Raw genomic sequence first — 15768 nt, forward strand, 5'->3', positions numbered from 1 at the left:
GTAATCTTTCGTCATGAGATCCTTGAATCAAAATTATCACTTTCCCTTCTATTACTTTCCCTATGAATAAGCCTCCTGGTGGTTCAGCAATAAGCTTGATGGTTTAAACGCTAAAAAACTGTTTTCCGATACTCACGGTAAGAAGTGCACAAATAGTACATTGTATAACTTTGTCCTTAACCATAAACAAACGTTTGAGTAATATTTACGCTCTAATATTAGCTGCTTAAGCCTAAACGGCGAGTACGAGTTTGTTTTATCGTGTGATACCGATTTTCCTTAGTGCATAGGTTTTGCTTAATACGTGAAACGGTGTAAACGTGTACTATATTAAAAATTCTTTGTTTAAGAAAATTGTTAATATACAGGGTGTTCGGAAAGTCACTGTGCAGTTTTGAAAGCAGCGATAACAGCATTCATTCAGTCTATTTCAAGCCAGCAACTGATAGCGGTGTTTAGAAACAAAATAAGAAGGATCCAAGCCTGTATTGATGCCAACGGGGTTTCACTTTCAACATTGTTTATAATTGTCATTCATATTTACCTCCTGTATTCTAAATTGAAACATGTTTGTTAATAAATATTTAAGTGCATAGTGACGTCCCGAACACCCTGTATATTTACAGTGTAGGTCAATGTGTTTTCGAGAGATATTTTGTTATGGTGTTACTAATTAACAGTTCTCAGAACCCGGTACAGGCCTAGCAAGCAGCTGGGTGACTTTACATTTGTTTCACAACAACAGTAGAGGAAGTAGAGAAAAACAAATTATACCTATATAAGGGTGAGCACCTAGTTTTGAATGGTAATACAGCTCACTGAAAATTAATCAAATATTAATATAGCGATCCATAATTTTAACAAATATAATAAAATAGGCCAAAATCTTGATGGAAGTTATTAACGAGAAAATGTATTTCTTGTATTTAAGAACCTATTTTTTCTATAAATAATTTTCATTTTGTTTTATTTCAAAGGAATTTTTATATTTTAAAACTGTATTAAGTCAACCAACAAACATAATTGGCTTGGTTTATTTTGAATTTCGCGCAAAGCTACTCGAGGGCTATCTGCGCTACCGTCCCTAATTTAGCAGTGCACGACTAGAGGGAAGGCAGCTAGTCATCACCACCCACCGCCAACACTTGGGCTACTCTTTTACCAACGACTAGTGGGATTCACCGTCACGCTTTAACGCCCCCACGGCTGAAAGGGCGAGCATGTTTGGTGTAACTGGGATTCGAACCCGCGACCCTCAGGTTACAAGTTGAGTGGCTTAATCGCCGGGCCAACTGTGAAAATACATGATAATCACTCTGCAGCGTATTATCATGAAACGTTGTCGTAAAATTTTTTTCTGTTGTGATCAATATTAAGGCATTAACCATGTGTGCGTCTGAGTTACTTCTTATTATTTTCATGTTTAAATGTGTTTAAGTTTTTGGTTTGTATTTGTCACATATTTTTATTCACATTTATTTTTAGTATCCAAAACTAGAAGACACTAGATAAATAGGTTAAAGTTACATACGCTTTAAAGTTATCTCTCTGTAGGTCAGCGGTAAGATTAAGGACTTACGATGCTAAACTTCGGGTTTCGATCCCACAGTAGAAGGCCCAGGGCGGCTTTGCTCTAAGACACATAAACGCACACGTTTTGATGTTAGTGTTATTTTTAAACGAGTCGGTTGCACTTGGAAGCCTTCAACAACAACCAAAATGTTCCCATCATGAAGAATCTGATTGTTTTTTTGTTTTGGAACTTCTCAAACTGCACAAGGGCTCTCTGCATTAGTTGTTCCAAAATTTGAACTTAGACTCGAGGGAAGTCAGCTTGTTAACACCCTCCGCTAGCTACTGAGCTGCCCTTATCAAGTGATTGGACATGATCGCCAATTTTGCAACACGCCTATTGTTTGAAAGAGCAGTGTGAGCTCAACATCAACTGGAAGCGAAGCTTAAAGTTTTGGTTTCATTGAACAGTTTGCTTATACGAAGCTCACTTTCTTTTCACAAAGCAGGAAATAAAACAGAAATAAATAAGATCTGTGTATACAAGGGTAACAGCATCATCAGGCGGGTTTATATTAGGAAGTATATGTGAATAACATGTCGTAATTTGCTCACACCTGCATTTGCAATAGAATGAGTGTACATTAATGTGAACTTAACATTTAGAGACAATGACAGGCGTTACAGTATTGTATGGTAACACAATTCGTAAGTTAATGAGTTAACTGTTGAATGGTATCATTGTTAGTAAGGTAATGAATTGCTTCTGTTACATGGTAACATTGTCAGCGGGTTAATGGATTGCTTCTGTTACATGATAACATTGTCAGCGGGTAAATTAATTGCTTCTGTTGCGTGGTGTTGGTTGGTTTGAGTCCTCCTGTGAAACATTGATAGGCAATGTGTGATTTTGTGCTATGAAAACTGAGGATAAATTGTTCAATATCGAAGTAAGTAAAGGATATGTTTTGTATATATTTCTTGTCAAAACTGTACATTGATAACTTTGTCGCATGCATAACACATACTATCTCTATAGCTATTGTTATAGTTTCACGTTCTCTTAACTTTGGTACTTTCAGGGAGGGCGCAGCATGTTTCCTGGCATGTTCGAACATCTGTAAAGTGTTATAAAGCAAAAACTCTTGGCGGACATGCCAGTAATACTACGAAAAACAGGAATCCGGCGTCACCGGTAATCATGGACAGCGAAATGAAGCTGTATAATACTCAACATAACATAACAAATGTCACTAAAATTAACACCTTGAAATCATATGTATGGTCTGTTCTCTTATATGGCTGTGAGAGCTGGATACTGAACAAAGATACAGAGAAGAGATTAGAAGCTGCTGAAGTGTGGTTCCTTAGAAGGATGCTAAAAATATCATGGACTGAAAGAAAAACAAATGTGGAAGTCATGGAACTGGCAGGATACAAAAGGTCCCTCATGAAAATTATAAGAAAGAGACAAATGGAATTTCTAGGACACATCTGTTGGAAGAATGGGATAGAGAAACAGATGCTATGTGGAAAAATAGAAGGGAGGAAAAGCAGAGAGTGTCAAAGAACTAAATATATCGACAGTCTCAATAACTATGTCACCAAGAACTCAATGAGCAACATCGAGTTGATAAGGAGGATTGACAACAGAGAAGTCTGGTATGCCATGGTCGTCGATGTCTACCGCAGATTTGACACATGAAGAAGAAGAAGAATACTCAACATGGTTACATGCCGTTATGTCCGTCAGTTTACTAAGCGCAACAATGTTTTAGATATTCTCACAGGTAATAATCAAGTTGTCAGCTTCATTCAGCCGCCTGGTACGTTTGCTACCTAAGAAGGAAAAAGGCCATCTTTGACAAGAATGGTAGTTAAATTTAGTAGGTGGCGTCATCTGGTGACAATGTCTGACGAGACAGGTTATTGTTTCTCATGGTCTCATTGGGTTATCTGTCAAGAATTATCGCTCTATGACGAATAGTGTTCATTTTACTTACGTTCCAATGCACCAAGAAAGTATAAAATCCAGAATTTAGTGGTCACAAACTTTTGCTACTGTTGTTTTCAGAAAACGTCAATTCATTGTTCACTTGATGTCCTCTTTATTTTATCGTTTCGTTATGTTGTTTATTACTCAGTTAAGCTTGTTTGGTAAGATGACGTGTTTCATAGCAACAAATTTGGCAGTGCACGTGTGGTCGCGAAAACTCAAAAACGCCATCATTAGAACAAAGATGGTTATCGACGAGCATTTACAAAATGTACAAAAATAGTTTAATCAATTTCGTTCATAATTTTATACGATGCAAAAAGTTGCAAGACTATAGTCAGCTTCCCATCCACGACTCTCTGACGAAAAAGGTCAAGTCCCACCATAATGAAAACAAAAACAGGGTCTCAAGCCTAAAAAAAAAAAAGAGATATTGTAAATTTTTCAATCACTTAAAGTACTTGGCACAGCCTTTTATCATGAATACACAGCTTTGAAGATACGATAAACTGATCAGATTACACATCGTTAGAGCTGGCGTGTTGTGAAATGCATTATGAGTCGAAGATGCTAACTTGAGTCGACGTAGTTTTATTTTTCACTTTCAATATTTAATAAGTTTTATTTAATTGAATTTGATTAAACAATGTAATCGTAGTGCAACAAAACTAATAAAATAATCATTTTCTATTTTTTAAATACTTTTTTGTGGAAGCGATTTAAAATCAATAGAAAAATTAACTTACATGCTGAAATATCGATATAAATTGCTCCGAGTGGTATTTAGAAGTAACAAATTCATTTCATGTAATTGAATATATTATTATTCAATTGGTATTATTTTCACTGATTTTCAAATACAGAGAAAAGAAATTTATATTTCCATATGTGAGGCTCAAACCCATTAGAATCAAACAAAGTGGATGTATCAAATTACATTTAACTAGTCTTGCTAGTTATGGTTAGTAATTAAATTTTAAAATTAAGTTTCAATAGACCTTTGAGAACCATGCTTCTTTAATGATACTACGTGTATATGTCACATAGTTCTGTTGTCTTTTTTTTCCCTCCCCTCCCTAAGGCTATTTAATTGATTTCTAAACAAATAATGTGATATCGTGCTTTCTACTTTGTGTTTGTCTGGACCTATTCAATACCTACGTTAACTATCTTTCTACTTTGTGTTTGTCTGGATCTATTCAATACCTACGTTAACTATCTTTCTACTTTGTGTTTTTCTGGACCTATTCAATACCTACCTTAACTATCTTTCTACCTTATGTTTGTCTGGACTTATTCAATACCTACGTTAACTATCTTTCTACTTTGTGTTTGTCTGGACCTATTCAATACCTACGTTAACTATCTTTCTACTTTGTGTTTGTCTGGACCTATTCAATACCTACGTTAACTATCTTTCTATTTTGTGTTTGTCTGGACCTATTCAATACCTACCTTAACTATCTTTCTACTTTGTGTTTGTCTGGATCTATTTAATACTTACCTTAACTAACTTTCTTTTCGTGAGTATAAAATATTGTTGGAACAAGAAGAACAAACGAAATATAAAATAATATAATAGAATAGAATACGCCTAAACTATGTAGTATTTTGTTAATATAGTTGGTGTTCTGTTACTTAAATGTGGAAACTTGAAATGTTTTGGCTTTTTTCGATTTTGAGCTCATAACTGAATGAAAAGCAACAGAGATGTTTTGCTTAATACAGAAAAAATCGTTGAAAAATTATCATCGAGTTTGTAAGAAACTGACGTTTGAAATCTATCAAAGCGTGTTTTTAGTGCTTTATTACCACATTTAAAAACTGTCATCTTTGATGGTTGCAATGAGATATATTACACAGCCTTCTGGTTGTTGCATTTGAAAACTGTGTAGTCATTTTTAAAAAACTAAGTAGCCTGTGATGACTAAACTAATCGCCAATATGTTAACTTTTGTTAGAATACTGTCAGTATTACTGACATGTTCCGTTTTTCAGAAACACCAAATATATGTAGAAGGTTGAAATATTAACCATCCTACCCCTGATGAGAATAATGCAGCCTATTAACTACATGTTAATACAGGTCTTAATGAAATATAATTAACTTTGTAGATTTTTAAAAGGAGATAATTTCGTTTATAAAATGAGTTGTTGTTTTTCTCCACATAGTACAATAGTCTATGATACCTTTAAGTTACTTAAAATACGCAGATTTTCATACTGAAAATATAGGTGAAAATATTTAAAACTTAATTTTTGTTTATAAAAAGTTAAACTTTTGTAGATACAGTGCTAAACAGATTCCTAAAACCTTCGGAATTGATATCACTGGTTAATAATGGACTGTCACCTTCAAATACGATGAAAGATTAGCGGCTAGTGGCGTGAATATACTCTTACAATATGGTGACGAAGAGTCTGACAGAACTGCCAACAAAGGGGAAGACATAAAATTTAATTTTTCAACTAAAAGGTGATTGCATTTTTCTGGTATAGTAAAAAACATTTAGAGGAAGTAAACTGACATCCTCAGTTAGTGGTCCAAACTATCATGGTCGAACTATAATAATTAAAGTTCCACATCGCGAATTACTACGAACTGCGTTTACACCTATATGTAAAGTAACTGGCTCGAAATTTGAAGCGCGTGTATTCGATAATAAACACTAGAGGCATTTTTAATGTGGTTTAATTTTGAATTTTCAATTAAGTTAATTATATCAATCAGCCAGAATCGTAGGGCAATAAATGTAAGGGGTCCAGTTATGTTATATCAACTTATGTCTCTTCTAGAATGATGTAGATATTATTTAATGATTGAAAATTGTACATGGTGCATCTGGTGTAACACAGTTTGTCAAAGATTCTCACTGTATACCCGCTACTAGCGACAAATAGTGAATGGTGAATAAGGTAAAAACAAACAGCAACCGAAACTCGAACCCTCTCACATTTATTCTGTTTCCTGATATAATTTTATGATAAATTGCGTATTCCCCATCACTATTTTCACAACTTTAGTAGCTTCTAAAATTTTGGTTGTTTGTCTGAAACTAACTTAATTTATTCATTTACTATCATTGTTAAAACAGGAAATTAAATACAAGTTTCATGCGTGTAAGATTTTGCCTGACTACTCGCTAATACTGAAACATGTATAAATAGGTTATATCTATACGCGAACACTAATAATCGTTTGCGTGTTTGATAAAATTTTTTTGCCAAGTTAGATGCAAAATTAAGTTGGTACAATATATCTTCTGTGTTATATACTGTTTCACGTTGGTGGTGTGTCCTTTCTTTCCAATGAAAACTTATTCTGGCTAAATTTCAACCAGTTTTCTTTGGCCCCGACGGCTGTATTTTGTCTTCTTTCAGATAATCAGTACATCAAAAATTCTACGTCATCGACTTATTGCTTTCCAGTAACTGTCTTTTTTAAATCAATTATGTTTGAAAAAAATAAGTTTTCAAGTGATATGGAATAGTGTTTCTCAGCCACTGGTCCGTCTAAACTACACTGTTGGGGTCTGAGAGGGTTTCGTAGAAAATAACCAAAACTCCAACACTATATACATATGTAAATCGTGAAGTTTTTGTGGCCTTCAACAGTTTAGAGAGTCAATGAGATGGTTCCTAGAATTGAAAATACTGAGAACCTCTGATAAAGAGTACATGTTTAGTTAAGTAAAATGTTTGTTTGTATAGTTAAGCACAAAGCTGCATAATGGTTAACTACTCGTATGCTCTGCCCACCACGGATATCGAAATGTGGTTTCTTGTTGTTGTTTGTTATTAAGCGTAAAGCTACACAATGGCGTATTTGTGATTTGTCCACCACGAGTATTGAAACTCGGTTTCTTCTGGTATAAATCTGTATACACGCCGCTGTGCCACTGGGAGCAACCAGATTTCTAGTTCGTAAGTCGGCAGACATGCCACTGTGCCACAATGGAAAGATAAGTGAAGAGTTGACATGAGTTTAATCTTAATGTAGAAAAAAAAACACTTTATAGAGAATCTTTGCAATTGACAAAACGCTTTATGTCGAAAAACTGCCTATATTATATTTATTTTATTTATGATATGTCCCTCGCTAGTACAGCGATAAGTCTACGGATTTACAACGCTAAGATCAGGGGTTTGGTTCCCCTCGGTGGGCTAAGCAGATGGACCTATGTGGCTTTGCTGTAAGAAAAACACACACACACATTTATGATATAAATAGCGCAAAGCAGTCCTGGACCATTTGTTATGGATATCGAAACCTGAATTTTAGCGTTGTAAGTCCTCAAGCTTACCGCTAACCCACGGGGAAATAACAGTAAAGCATGCGTAACTCTTATCTCCGCTAAAGTGCGCTGCAAATCCAAATTTAAAAGTTTATAAACTATTTTAAACGTGTTATTGGTAACATAGATATGATCGGCAGTATGAGGAAAGGAGAAGGACTAGATGAGAATACCCTGACTGTCCATCTTAGATCTAAAGCCCTCTAGTTTTGGATGCCAAAAGTAAATGTGAATAAAAAATATATGAAAAGTACAAACCAAACCAAAAACTAAAAATACTTTTAAACAAAAAATAAGTAATTCTGATGCACACATGTTTAATGCCTTAATATTGATAAAAAAACAATAAAAATCCACAGAAACGCCATTCATGTGAACGTTTCTTGATAATACGCTGCAGCCTGATTTCAGTTGGTTCTTTTTTCACAATCTGCCCCATTGTATTACACGTTGCACTGACACTAAATAAAATAACAAAACATTCAATTAGAGTCAGTCTAAGATTAGCATTTGTACAGCTAAGACGTAGTTTAAATTATGTTTGGGCTTGACTTGGCCATGCGGTTAAGGCACTCGACTCATAATCTGAGGGTCGCGGGTTCGAATCTCCGTCACACTAAACATGCTCGCCCTCTCAGCTGTGAGAGTGTTATAATGTGACGGTCAATCCCACTATTTGTTATTAAATAGTAGCCCAAGAGTCGGCGGTGGGTGGTGATGACTAGCTGCCTTCTCTCTAATCGTGCACTGCTAAATTAGGGACGGTAGCACAGATAGCCCTCGAGTAGCTTTTCGCGATATTCAAAATAAACTAAACCAATTATCTTTGTTGGTTGACTTAAAATAATACAGTTTTAAAATATAAAAATTCCTTTGAAATAAAACAAAATGAAAATTATTTATAGAAAAAATAGGTTCTTAAATACAAGAAATACATCTTCTCGTTAATAACTTTCATCAAGATTTTGACCAATCAAATCTCTTTATTATGTTTGTTAAAATTATGGATCGCTATATTAATATTTAATTAATTTTCAGTGAGCTGTATTACCGCTCTAAACCAGGCGCTCACCCTTATATAGGTATAATTCGTTTTTCTCTACTTCCTCCATTGTTGTTGTGAAGCAAGTGTAAAGTCACCCAGCGGCTTGCTAGGCCTGTACCAGGTTCTGAGAACTGTTCATTAGTGTGTGTTTTCCGAGTCTACCGAGGGAAATCGAACGTGTTAATTAGCACCATCACATGCCCCCAATGGCACAGCGGTAGGTTTTCGGATTCACACCACTAAAAACCGGGTTTCAATACCCGGGTGGGCAGAGCACAGATAGCCCATTGTCTAGCATTGTGCTTAATTACAAACAAATAAACAAACAAACAAAAATACCATCACAACAAAATATATTTCAGAAACACAAAATTAATTGACGATTTTCACGGTAAATATATTAACAATTTTCTTACATTTTCTTTGACAAATATTTTTTTTAATATAGCACGCGTTTACACCGCCTCACGTATTAAGGAAAGTGTGTGCACTAAGTGTTATCGATATCGCGATATAAACAACTCGTATTCGCCGTTTAAGTTTAATTAGCTAACATTATAGCGTAAATATTATTTAAACGTTTGTTCATGGTTACGCAATGTATATATAGATATTCAAGGCCTCTGACAGTCTTGGTTTAAAAAAATGTACAAAATTAGAAACACCATAGGAATAGAATGACCAAATCTATTTCCCAAAAACTGGCTAACTATTCCAAGGACCAAGTGATTAATGTTTTGGCTAACATGAATTATACAGTTTAGTGTTTGTTGTATACATACTCAACATTAGGTACTTTAATAAGAATTGAATTTAATTTAATTTAGGAAGTTTAATAAGAAACTGCGAATAATACTCACTTTCACAAATTGCTAAATATAATCAATTAGACTGTAATTATAACACAAAAATATTTAATAATAAATTCTACACATGTATATTACACCTTAATTACTGAAATAATCCGTGATGACGAGAAAGCCCACTTGTAAAGAAAATTATACATTTAAAAATAGCTGGTTGTGAACCTGGCGATGACTGAAGAAGGTCGAAACTTTGTTCGCTCCTCTATCAGCGTTTTTCTACTCATACCAGCCGTTTTTAAGTATATAATTTTAAATATTTGGAATTTACAACATCTTTAACTAACGTTTAAACGATTAATTTAAGACTCAGCATAGATTACTATATATTCTCTTAAAAACTATGATTGTTAAAGTAGTCTCTAGTGGCACAGTGGTATGCCTGCGGACCCACGCCGCTAGAAAGCAGGTTTCGATACCGTTGTGGGCAAAGCATAGCTAGCCCATTGTGTAGCTTTGTGCTTAATTTCAAACAACCAACTAAATGTTAAAGTGAATATAAAATAAAATGAAATTTCTATTTAAACGTGTGACATTTACAGGAAACGTTTATCAAAATAAAATTTAATTATAATCCATTGTCGTTATTTACGCATTTACAGTATATTTAAAATGGATGGTTCACTTTACGAAACTGTAAATATGTAATAATGATACCAGTTAAATGCAATTTTTGCATTTACTTAAATTGTACGTTTCTAAAATGCAGTTATCAATAATGTAATATTATCGCTATATCTGTAAGTTCATTACTATTATGTATTATAATCTATCTCGTAAGAGTTTGTAATTTATTATATTGTGTCACTATTTCAAATAGCCAAAAATTTTAATTTTAATTTAGAAGTTAATTGAATATCGATATGTATCAATTTTGTAATATTTTCCAACAATACTGAAACAGTTTTCTTTCTTAACATAAGTATATCTTACTATACTAACAACAATACAAGTTATAATAATGGTTATTAAAAACAATTATTGCAAATAATAATACCGTGTTTCTCCAAAAATAAGACAGGGCTTATATTAATTTTCACTCCAAAATATGACACTAGGGCTTATTTTCGGGGGATGTCTTATTTTGATATATTAAAAGAATGAAGTTACAAAGTAAAACTATTAAAATAACCATTTAAAATAAACTATTATTAAACTATTAAACTAACTGATTAATACTTAAACAAACTAATTAACTAACTATTAAACTAATTAATAAATTAATTTTTTTTTATTTCTTTCCTCTTCCTCCCACTCTTAACTAGGGCTTATTTTAAGGGTAGGGCTTATATTAAAACTATCCCCAAAAATTACACTAGGTCTTATTTTATGGTTAGGTCTTATTATCGGAGAAACACGGTATATGCATAAAAGTTTTACAAACTTACAAACAATATTGAGAGTTCTATCTGGTCTGCAACGTTAATATTTTATTGACGATTCATGATGAGCGAATTAATTCTATGTTGATGCACAGGTATACTTCACTTGACGGGAAGCTAGCTAGTTTTTCACACAGTCGTTCGTGTTGTTGTTTTTTTTTAACGAAAATATCTAATGTCCTCGTAGAAATGCTGACGTTCGAAGTTAATTCACTGGAGTTAAATGGTTTGTAATGTTTGAAATCTATGAACGCTCCTGGTCAAGTATCTGTAGTTTCCCGACTAATAAGCGTTAATAAAAATTATAGCTTCCGATGTTAAAAGTATGCTAACCGTAGCAAACCAACAATATTATGAAAACTGTCTCTTGGCACGTTGATTTATAAACTTTAGGCGACACCCTCGAAAGTTCGGTTGGCAACGTTTTACTTACAGGCGTAGTATATTGTTGATTTTTACACTAGAGAATTTCCTACAAATTTAGAGAATAGGGGGAATATTGCAACACATATTTAAAACTATAATTTACATACATTTATAAATATGTGTTCCACTAAAACAAACATCGGTATTAAAATAAATACATAATAGTAAGTCCATTACAATTACATAGACATACGAAACATTAACTGTATATTCTCAATACTTGACAGGTTAGCGTACAATTATAGCATAACGTGCACAACATACCGTAAGACTGTTATCAGTTGGTTTAGAACAAAATTAAGAAGACCATTTCTACTTAAATATGTGAGATTTCGTTATTATTTTAATTATCTCATCTTTAGAAACGTCGTTGCTATACGTTAGACGAATATTTTAAATTACTGACAACGGCTAGTTTTGATCTACCTAACAGCAGCAATAGCCTTATTTTACGACACATTTTACATTAAATGCAAGACAAATGTTTTGTTTGCGTAAAAATTTCCATTAAGATTTATTACAATTACATCCAGAACATAGCAACTGTCTAAAATATCCTGGGGAATACCAATCACCATGTTAATTACAAAAAACGATTTCACTTGTATATGTTACAAACTTCGCAACTGTTTTTTTAAGATTAAAAATTCATGAATCATATAACTAGATTTAGTTATATTACATACCTCGTAATTAATTTTGCTACAAGTAAAAATAATAAATAAATATCTTAATGTTTCTATTAAAAGTTCATCAAACATTTGAACCAAAGATACTAACATTGTCTTAATAATGTCATTAATCGTTAGAAAGAAGAGGCTGTAAGTAGTTTAGGGGACTGTCACATATTATTCCTTAAACAACCAGTTACTAATACTAAACATAGCAAAACTTACCATCTTCTATAGATTATTCACTGTAAATCATACCATACAAATAAAATACATAAAACTTTGCAGCCACAATTCTATGTCATTAAAAGCCACCAAATGGATAAAATTCAAAGTTTTATTTGAGTTCAGTAACATTTCAGTCAAACTTCGACACTGCTATATTCCTATATAATCATCTTTCCAAATATGTTATTTTTAAACAGTGAATGCAGACTTAATGTTGTGTAGATGGAGTTTAACACACAGGAAAAAAGGTCACTTTAAAGTTGACAAAGTCTATTTTGCAATACACAGCCAAACCTGGTAACTCAACCATATTTAAACAGCTGTTAAACATATATAAATATCCTGTACCTTTCACAACTGATAATCAGAACGATGCAGTTCTATTACATGGAAAAAAGAATGACGAACCAAACGTAAGTATATTATTTAGTATATTTCTTCGCTTATAAGTCTAATTTTTGTTTCTTTGATACAATAATTATTATTTTCATTCATATTAATTATAATAAATAAAGTTGATGTGGTTTACTAATTATATACTATTTTTTATTCTAGTATACCGTAAACAAAAGAAGTGCTGTTGACAATAATGAAATGGCGAAAAAGATCAAATTCAGCATTGAAGAAGAACCAGTAAAACAGAAAAAATTACAGTTAGGTTCTTGTATTATTATACAACATGAAGAAGCACCTGATTCATCTCATGCCTATCCAACTGGTAATAATCGTTAAATCACTCTATCAACTTAAGAGAATAATTTCAATATTTATATTCGACAGGTATCACTTTTTTCTTCAACAGAATGGGAGGAATTTAAGCAGTGGATCTCAAACACTAATGTTGTAGAGAGCAAAAGTGGACAAGATTTTTAACTAGGAGGACGGAATCGTGCAATCCGTGTTTCATGTGTTAATAATGTCTCAATTACATTGTTTACGTATTGATTTGATTATCATGGCATCGATATGTTATCTTATAAATTTATCTTTGTTTTATCAACTTCAGAATAGCAGAACTTATATGCACAAATTTCTCATTTTGATACTTATTTGAAAGGCGTCTTGTTATGTCAAAGAATATATTTGTCTTGCCGATTGCGGGTGGACACAAAATTATTCCTTTTGACAAAACAGTGTTAGTCTTCCATAAGAGGAGAATTATTGGGAATTGTCACGACTGTTTTCAAACTGTAGTTCGACGATGAGTTGTCTATAGGAACACTTAGTTTGTTGAGATTCAGAGTAGTTAAAATGGTGAAATATTCTTTGTTGAATGTTCTAGTGGCTAACAAGCAACTGAGTGACTCCACTTTTTGTCTACATCTCTATGACGATCTCTTCTGCCAAAAATCTTATACTTCAGCACCCTAGAGTTCCCTTTTTTATGTGCTACCAAAAATTCACAAACTGGATTGTCCAAGACGCCCCTTAGTCTCTGTCCGTAACTACCTCAATGAATTTTTCTCCACATACTTTGACAGTATTTACTGATCTCTACCAAAAACCCTTCCATAAATTAAAGGTAGCATTCATATCCTTAATCTCTAAAACAAGTTTCACTCTACACTGATTACGTTGTCACTACGGACAATCAATTTCTACACACTGGTATACAACACAACGACGGAATGATTGTGTTTAACAAAAGAAGAAACTTATATCCTTCCACAGACACGATACTTGGACTGACTTAGTACTGACTTTGAATGTTTTTTATTAATACAGAAAAGAGGTTATAAAGTGTTGTCATGGGAACCAAAATGGGCCCATCCAATGCAAACCTTTCTTGTCGGTTATATAGAAGAACAACGTTTTATTGTCTTCACCCAAAAGTTTCCTATCTTTTTATCAGAAACATTGGACACAAACACAAACTCGACGTTTTCATTCACTATACCGAAATGTATCTCATTTCTTAAATTTACACATTAAACAACAATTTTAACACCCCTTAATTGCTTTCAAACGTAAGACGAATCTGACAGACTGATATGATGGATTTTATATTATATATTTATTTTAATATCTATATTTTTTTCAGTTAGATATCTTCCTCGGTGAAAAGTGAGCTTATAAACTGCGTGAGATCCAGACAAGAATAGAGCTAGCTAGCACTACCATCATGTGAAGTGCACCTGTGTATCGATGCAGAATCAATACGCTCTCGTAAAGCGTCAATAAACAATTCAATTTCAGACCAGATGAAAGACTCGGTGCTGTTTGTAAGTTTGTAAAACTTTCATATATAAATTATTATTTGTGATATCTATTTTTAATAATCATTGTTATATTGTTGTTTCTATATCAAGATATATTTATGTTAAGAAAGATAATTGTGTATATCAATCTTCTTCATTCAATCAGCTTCTAAATTAAAATTTCCCGCTATTTGAAATCGTAATACGTAACGTAATAAGATAAATTATAATACGTAACCCTGTCTGCTACATTTTAAACTATTGATTGAATTGTCTTTACTTGTACTAACTAACGGAACTCGTCCATATTGATGAACTGTTTGCCTTATACGAGAGTATATCACAAACTTATCGACCCTTTCCAGTTCTGTCTTTAACCGTTCACGCAAAAGACCAATTCATCTGTACATGAGAGTACATTGTTTATTGTATTCGCTATACAAGACGCAAACAACTCTACACTGGGGAAACATTATGCAGTTTAGGTGACAAATTCCGCGAACGTCTCCAACTTGCATGCATCGGCACTCAGTTCCCAAACACTTAAACTTGCAGGACCACAAGGGCATTGACGAAATAATGTACTCGTTTTATTACATGTTCCCCCTCAACAGTACCGGATTATGGGCAACTGATGCTCTAAGCACAACCCAACAATAGTGCCCCCCACGGCCCCTCCATTGTTTAACTGACAAGACATTAAGACTCAATAAGTGCTGAAAGTGTAATAAAAGTTTGAAAATTTATAACCCTTCTTCAGTTTTCTTCCAGGTCAGACCCTGCAGCTACATTAAACAAAACTTCTTTATTTTATTTATTTAACAGATTGGATATGGATCAAAATCAAGTAGTGACTGAGGCCTTTTATTTAGAATGGTTTTTTTTTTTGGAATTTCGCACAAAGCTACTCGAGGGCTATCTGTGCGAGCCGTCCCTAATTTAGCAGTTTAAGGCTAGAGGGAAGGCAGCTAGTCATCACCACCCACCGCCAACTCTTGGGCTACTCTTTTACCAACGAATAGTGGGATTGACCGTCACATAATAACGCCCCCACGGCTGGGAGGGCGAGCATGTTTGGCACGACTCGGGCGCGAACCGGCGACCCTCAGATTACGAAGCGCACGCCTTAACGCGGTAGGCCATGCCAGGCCC

General features: G+C 33.7%; 1 protein-coding gene and 1 long non-coding RNA gene across 6 annotated transcripts in view; one reads left to right on the forward strand and one right to left on the reverse strand.

Annotated features, from left to right (window-relative positions):
- The window catches only part of LOC143248849 (frequenin-2-like), a 125520-nt gene that overhangs the window by 42559 nt on the left and 67193 nt on the right, over positions 1–15768 (reverse strand). The gene's annotated exons all lie outside the window — the stretch shown is intronic.
- On the forward strand, positions 12792–14629 carry LOC143248304 (uncharacterized). The gene is made up of 3 exons (XR_013026888.1): positions 12792–12831; positions 12974–13136; positions 14460–14629. It is a non-coding gene; the product is annotated as an uncharacterized LOC143248304 (long non-coding RNA).

This window comes from Tachypleus tridentatus, chromosome 4 (assembly GCF_004210375.1).
Source record: "Tachypleus tridentatus isolate NWPU-2018 chromosome 4, ASM421037v1, whole genome shotgun sequence".
NCBI classification, from domain to species: Eukaryota; Metazoa; Arthropoda; class Merostomata; order Xiphosura; family Limulidae; genus Tachypleus; species Tachypleus tridentatus.